This window comes from Euprymna scolopes, chromosome 6 (assembly GCF_053919585.1).
Source record: "Euprymna scolopes isolate OS-2025 chromosome 6, ASM5391958v1, whole genome shotgun sequence".
Lineage (NCBI taxonomy): Eukaryota > Metazoa > Mollusca > Cephalopoda > Sepiida > Sepiolidae > Euprymna > Euprymna scolopes.
In genome coordinates this window covers 135,489,552-135,497,803 of record NC_136487.1, presented here as the reverse complement: position 1 = coordinate 135,497,803, position 8,252 = coordinate 135,489,552, and positions in this window count along the sequence as shown.

Below are 8,252 nucleotides of genomic sequence, written 5' to 3'. Positions count from 1 at the left end.
ACTATTCTCATATCATTTCGGCCATTATAACATCCGACCTTGTTCAGGTGTATCTTTTCGAACAGGAATTTTCATTTCGAATTCAGGTATCTGTACGGAATTTCAAGCGGGACCCTTTATTTAATCAAGATAAGAAGAATAGTCCAAGTTGTCCAAACAATATAATTTTGAAAATCCTATTTGTTTATTATTCTGTTAACGTCCATATATATATATATATATATATATATATATATATATATATATATATATATATATATATATATATATGTATATATATATGTATATGTATATATACATATATATATATGTATATGTATATATATGTATATATATATGTATATATACACACCCATATATATACATATATGTATATATATATATATTTGCATATACACAACGGCATAATCATGTTGACACACCAGTTCCCATCAGGTAAGCGAAGTTAAGCAACGTTTAGCCTGGCTAGTACCAGATGGGTGACCATTTAGGAATTCTAGGCGTTGTATGTGCTTTCCGCTTATCTCAGCATTATTTCCAGTTGTCCTGAACCTCCACTTTCCACTGGTATTCAACAATGTGGAATCAGGATAGATGTGGTTGGAAATTATATATATATATATATATATATATATATATATATATATATATATATATATATATATATATTAAGTAATGTGATTTATAATTTAAAAATTTAAAAAATTTTTTTTAAATTTAAAAATCAAATTTTAATTAAATTAAAAATCAGTTTCATAAGAAGGAACAACAACAAAGTCAATTATCTGTACGATCGTTTCGGAAATCCGTGCTTTTTATTTGTGGTATACATGAAGTCACGTAGAACAATTATACATAGTTTTTTTGGTAAGCACGGTCTCCTCATCAGCAAATTTAGGAGGATTTATATTGAATTGAAAAGACACCAAAAATAAACCTAGCATTAAAAGTAAGGCAGATGAATCTGAAAAATTGAAGTAAAAGGTATATATATATTAAACTAGCGGGGGGAGGGAACGCCCGGCTTTGCCCGGTCATAAAATACGCTTATTTCGTATATATTATTATAGAGTTGTGATTTTAAAAGTAATTTTTTTTATTTTTCTGTTAACGTCCATATTTATGATAACTTTAATGTTTACACTGTGGAATAGCACATCTACTCTGATAAAACTGAACGATAAATAATTTTTTTTTCAGGAATGTCCCCTTGTTTATTAGATAACTCGGATTAGATCTATTTATGTAATTCATCTGCAATCCATTTTCAGAAATGTCCCGTTGGACCCCCTATCTGATCAGTTAATCTCTAAATATTATTATATAAAAAGAACTTTGAGACCATTTGTGCATGTTTGGATTATTCGGACTACTATTCTCATCTTCAGTGTTAGTCTCACAACGTTCAGCTGATTTAACCTCCGACCTTCTTCATGTGTATTTTATCAAACTCGGGAATGTTTTTATATAACTTTAGAATATGCACGGAATTTCGAACGGAACCCTTTATTTAATTGTTTCTTTTTACATCCATAACCGGAGATAAGTCTTAAGCAACACACAATTGCATTGTTAATATAGCCCGCAATAAGGATTGAACCTTCAATCTCCATATGAGAGTCGCTTAGAACTGAATTTTATCTAGTTATATTATCCGTTACCCCACGGGTCCTTGGAACATTAGAGAAAACGTGATTTGTCACTTTTAACATCTCTAAAACTAAACTTCTCTTTTTTCACCACCAACACTCAGATATTTTTCTCGTCCCAATCGAAATAATAGATTCCTTCCTTGTGGAGACCCCTTTTTTTGATAAACTCTTAGAGCTAACGTTCATTTTTTTTTTTGGGGGGGGGGAAAAATCAGAAGACTTATGTCGAATTTGTTGGTATGGTTGTTAGAAAAACAACACACTATAAGGATGAGGATAAAAGTCCGCAAATAAAATAAGTAAAAAAAAATCACATTAGGCTTTGTTTCTAAGGCTATAGCTCTTGATGGATTCTCCATCGGCTCCAGAGCCACCACAATTTAGTTTTCTTTTACACGGTAGTCACTACTTATCAAGGCCCGGAAGTCATTCGGGGATAAGGGTTATTGTGTTGTACGTTAGTGTTGGAGATTTGATAAAGTGTCTTACTTAAGGGGGCGGTTCATCAGGAATTTGTTTAGATTTGACTTGAAGACATCCAGGTTGTAGTCAGGTGGGAAACAGGCAATCGGAGTTCCACAGGCGTGCACTTCTGAGAAAGAAGCTTTGTTCATGGAATCTATGTTTTTATTTTGGCACAGATAAAGAGTGGGGGAAATTTTTGATAGTGGTTTCAGCTAGGTGGATGTTTATCGTGAAAGATTGGCGAAGGGGGACCAGAGATTGAAGCTCAGACGAGCACCTACCATGATAGTAACGATAAAACAAAGACAGGCTTGCAACGTCTCTCCTGTGGGAGAGAGGTTGCAGGGAAGAGAAAAGTGCATCACCCACTAAGCCACGAAGCTTATTTTGTACTCTGTCAAGGCAGGATAGGCTGTTTTTAGCAGCTCTTGCCCAGATGTGGCAACAGTACTCCATCCTTGGACGTAATTGGCTTTTATATAGATAGAGAATTGCATCAGATGTGAGATATCTTCTGGTGCGGTAGAAGGATCCCACCATTTTTCCAGCGACCTTGGCGACTGATTTGATGTACATGTTCCATTTCAGGTCAGGAGTAAAGGTCAAGCCCAGAAGCTTATCAAAACATGGAGCTTCCCCTAGACGAGAGCCATCCATTTCAATTGATGCCAGATGCCAACGAGCGTAGATGATATAAAGATAGGCGCTTGGTTTTTGATGCATTAAAAGTAACCAGCCACATCCTCCCCCACTGTAGGAGAGAGAATCTGAGAGAACTTTGTCATTTACGGCCCTTGATGTGTTGCCATAGATGGTCGTGTCATCAGCATAGATGCCAACGAATGATTTAAGTATGTATTTTGGGAGATCATTGATGTATATCAGGAAGAGAGTTGGGCCTAGGATGGACCCCTGAGGGACTCCAGCATTAATATTGAGGGCCTCTGATTTCTGCCCATCAACCACTACTCTTATGAGCCTATCGGAGAGAAATGATTTAATGATCGAGAAAACATTTTCAGTTATACCGTAGCTGGAAATCTTGAGAAGTAGACCATTATGCCATACCTTATCGAAGGCCTTTGATATGTCAAGAGCAATTGCCCTAGAGAGGAAGTCTTTGTCAAGAGATTCACTTATCCTATGAAATATAACAGTTAGCACATCTAGAACTGGCAGAACGGAAATCATATTGCATGCCACTAAGAAGGTTATTTCTGCTGAAGTGGTTGACTACTTCTCTATTTAATATAGATTCCAGCAGCTTACTCATGACACACAGGAGACTTATTGTTCAGTACTGAGAGGGAGATGACTTATCACCTGGATTCTTAAATACAGGGAATACTGATGAAGTTTTCCAGGGTGTTTGGAAGCACTTCTTCTTAAGGCAACGCTTAAATAGTTTCGTAAGTATGGGGGAAAGTTCTGGCTGAAGCTTTTTCAGCACAATTATTGGAATGCCGTTAGGGCCAGTTGCTTTACTAGAATCAAGGTTCTTGATTAGCTTGGCGACTTCACGCACAGAGATTTGTATGTTGCAGAGCGTGTTGTCCGTTATAGGAGGAAATACGGGGAGTTGATGACCTTCGTTGCATAAGGTAGAATTAGCTGCAAAGTTATTGGCAAATAGTTTGCCTTTATCTGATGCTGACGAGATGACCTCAGGTTCATTGATGATGGTTGGGATAGAACGCACGCTTCTGTTCAGGATCCTGTTTGCTATTTGCCAAAACTGGTGGGAACCAAGCCGTTGCTCAGCTACTTTGGATTTAACGGACTGAGCATATAGCTCTCTTGCATTTTTTATTACTCTTTTGCAGTGGTTACTGGCAGTCCTGAAGGCAGCTTTAGTCTCAATAAATCTATTTCGTTGGTAGCTATGGAAAAAGTGATTTCTGTGCGCGATGGCAGCAGTACATCCTGGGGAGAACCATGGTTGGCTGTTAGGTTTTTGTTGGAATTTTTTGGATGGTATGAATCGGCCTATGCCTACAATTAGCCATTCGGTCAGGTCTGATAATATGGAGGACACATCCTTTTTAAACATGGAATGCAGGGGTAGATCGGGTATAAGTGTACGGAAGCTATCCTTGTCAGCGGTAGAGTATCGATATACAGTACGGTGGAGAGGTACATCTGAAAACTTATTGCATTTCGTTTTTATTTTAACTGATACAACCGAGTGGTCGGAAGATCCCAGAGGAGACAGAACGGAACTTGAACATAGCTCAGGGGAAGTTGTGAGAAAAAGGCCTAGAAGGCTAGCATACTCACCGAAATATCGGGCACTCGGGTGGGTTCGTGAACAATCTGAGTGAAGTCATAGGCAATGGCAAAATCATGACAGAATCTCTCCTCATCATCTGTCTTGTTAGAGTGGGCCAGCCATCCCACATTGTGGACATTGAAGTCACCACAAATGTGGATGTTAGCTCAAGGGTGAGCAAACAGGATGTGGTGGATTTTTTCAGATATGCTCTTAAAGATAATAACTCCGCTATTGTGGGGGCGATAGATAAATGCAGTGGTGCAAGCAAGTGCAACCTGGAAGCACATATAAGGTAAATTAGGGTCTTCTTTGGAGATATCCCTACCACACGGAAAGCCATATTTAATGTGGGCACATATTCCATGTCTATGGCGATCTCGGGGATCATATTTAGATGTTAAGTTAGAGTATCCTTTAATTATGAATTCGTCAAGGGAAGTGGTCGGCCTTATGCCAGTTTCACTTAGGAAGAAAATGTCTGGTTTCGTTTCCTGTAATTGTGTTGCAACCTCTGGAAGGTTGGAACATAGACCCCTGATGTTGGAGAAGGAGACATGGTAGTAGGGGTCTACGTTGGAGGATGGGGTTCTAGGTTTACACGTGTTATTTTTCTGGAGGTATTTCATGTTGAGGATTGGGATTTGTGGAACAGGTCGACAGACTTAGTTAGAGCAGGACAGAGAGGGAAAGTAAGAAAGAAAAAAGGATTTTTTTTGTAGGCATGATAAGGTAAAGCAGTAACAATTACCCACTAGTATGGCATCGAGAGGACCCACTAGAAACTACTGCATGGTCCATTCACCAAATGGCAATACAGCAACCCCAGTATTTTGCACCTGCTGATAGGACGGCCTCCTTAGTGGTTAATCCAAGGTTCGGGTCCCTGACTATCAGGCAGATAACGTCAGCCTAGATGAAACGTTTACCCCCAGCACCCTTACTAGTGACATGGCCACAAGGATAGACATAGGAGCAGAAAATTTTCGACATCTCAGGCTACTGTTCACGAAGTACTATCACCATCGTCCTGAAGAGCAGCTTTTTCTTCACCCTTTGTCAGAAACATCACTCATTGGACATGAGGACTGAGGGACAAATAAGAGAAAGCGAGAGTAACGAGAATTGCCGATAACGCATCCACAATGCGTTGTCTACTCTCGATTTAAAAAAAGGGGGGGGGGGGTAAGGACTTATTAGTATTTACTTAGTATAAGTTCGTCGCTCTAATTCGAAATTTAAGTTCGAGATTTGAAGATGAATTCCCCTCCCATAATTACGAATGAAATGAAAATGGAATAGATATAGATTACTGTAATTTCCGTTTCAGAGTGTTCAGTTTTTCTTCTTCCCAAGAGACACTTCAAACAAAGTAATTATAAGGACAATTTAGCACTGATATTTTAAAAAATACCGGTCGGGAGTTTCCATGTGTTCAGATATTCATTAAACTTATTTCTTCTTTGCCAATTGTTGAGAGAGACATTTTTGATGATGTGCTGTTCTGGGAGGTCAACCAGCTAGGATTTGTTTCCCGTCTTTCAGGTGGAGTAAGGATATTACTTATTGCCTGACGCGTCCTGATCGTGGAATGCCGATAAGGCTGCACATGCAATGTCCAATAGGCCAGATCACTAGAGACGCTGGCTCTGTTCAACATACTTATTAATCCCACAAGAAACGTTTTCTTTGAATTTGAACTCAGCTAAAATCTTTCTAGCGATGTATGCATTTTGGGTAAACGTTAAAAGTCGCACCCAGAAAAAAAAAACAAAAAAAAAACGCAAGAAAAATGTTGTATTTGCATTAAAAAGGTCTCATGTTTTTTCTCAGATATGATGAAATAAAATTTCATTTCCATTGAAAAACAAATTAGTATTATGCATGTAAAATTAAGAAAAGCACGCTTGAAACATTGTCCACATAATGTAGATAAGCTAAATCAAAAATCAAAATAGCTAAAGATTTGATCTGATGTCGTATTTATCTAAAAACGAAACTAGTCTTCATCTCGAAATGATTCCTCATTTAATCAAATTTAATTATAAAATTATGAAGTAATAACGCGGTGTACCCTCACTTATTTGCGGTTCCCATATTTGCAGCTTAGGCGCTTACTCCTATCTTGCGTCATATTATCATTCCTCATTAGTGAGTGCACAAACAGTATGGATTTTTTAAAAAGTATTATTGCAATACAGTGCGTTTTTATTTTTATTATAATTACATACGATGTATGTGTCGTGTATTAATAATGTTTTATCGTATTATTATTATTATTATTATTATTATTATTATTATTATTACTATTATTACTATTATAATAATAATAATAATAATAATAATAATAATAATAATAATAATAATAATAATAATAATAATAATAATTAATGAGTTACAAGAAGCTTTAACACAGGTCATCAAAGATCTCACTGAATACAGCCTGTGGTGTTCCCTGGAAGCTGAGTGACAACAAGTCTCCTCAGATTTTCTAGTACTTCCCACCTCTTTCGATACCATTTGCAAATAAATTTTGCATTATCGCAATAGCTGCTTGTCATTGATTTCTCGTGGGCAGTAGCAATTGGTCTTTACTGGAATTTGAGTGGCGATAAGCCTCCCCAAGGTCTCAGTTCTCTTCGCACTTATGCAGTGGAGGTCTGGTCAGTGCTCACTTCTCGGTCTCTCCTTCCTCCTTGACAACTTGGCTATTTGGTCTCACTCTTGGGACAGTAATGTGGTAATGGAGGGATAGGGGTGGGGTTAGAGAACTTATAGGTATGTAGCTTCAATGTTCTTGGTTCTATGTAACGCTTCTTCATGTTTTGTCTCTATAGCAGTTTGTGGTTCGTGTGTGTTAGTCTCCATATTCAAGGGTCTCCATATTTAAGGGGTTTCCCTAATATTTCAGTTGTTTTCATTATTGTTGTTCGTTGTATCTTTCAAGTCATCCCTCTAATTCCAATTTCTCTCATTCTTTTTTCAAAGTTTTTCAGGATTGTTCCTAGATCTCTTACTATTATACATATTATTTTGATTTTCTTCATCTTCCATATATTGTTCAGCTCTCTGGGTAGCTCCGTGTATTTGCTCCGTTTCTCCTTTTCTTTGATATTCACCCCGTGGTCAGCTGGAAGAGCAAAATCTACAATTTGACAGAATTTTTCTTTTTTGTTAATTATTACGACATCTAGTCTTCTGGCTTGGATGGGTTTATTAGTTTGTATGTCCATGTCCCACACGATTTTGTGATTCTCGTTTTCAAGTACTGTTGCCGACTTAACTTTGTACCACTCGTCTGTGCGTTCGAGATGTAGTTGTTTTCATAATTCCAAGTGCATTGCCCTTCCCACTTGGTCCTGTCTGTTCTTGCACTCCTTTTGGGTCAGTTTTCTGCATTCACTTACTATATTTTATTATTATTATTATTATAATTATTGTTGTTGTTGTTGTTGTTATTATTATTATTGTTGTTGTTGTTATTATTATTATTATTATTGTTGTTACTACTACTACTACTGCTAGTACTGTCATCATTATTATCATCATTATTATTATCATTATTATTATCATTTTTATTAATATCACAATATTATTACTATTACTATTATTATCATTATTATCACTATTATTATCACTATTATTATTATTATTATTATTATTATTATTACTATTATTACTAGCGGAGGGGGGCGCACAGCTTTGCCCATTCGTAAAATACGCTTAAATAGTATATTTTAATTTGTTTAGATTTTGTTTATCTCTATATAAATAAAATGAACTCATTTTTTCCCGTCTGATTTTGACATTAATAGGATTAAAAATCAAGATATTTCATGTAAATATAATATGCACAAACGGCAGAA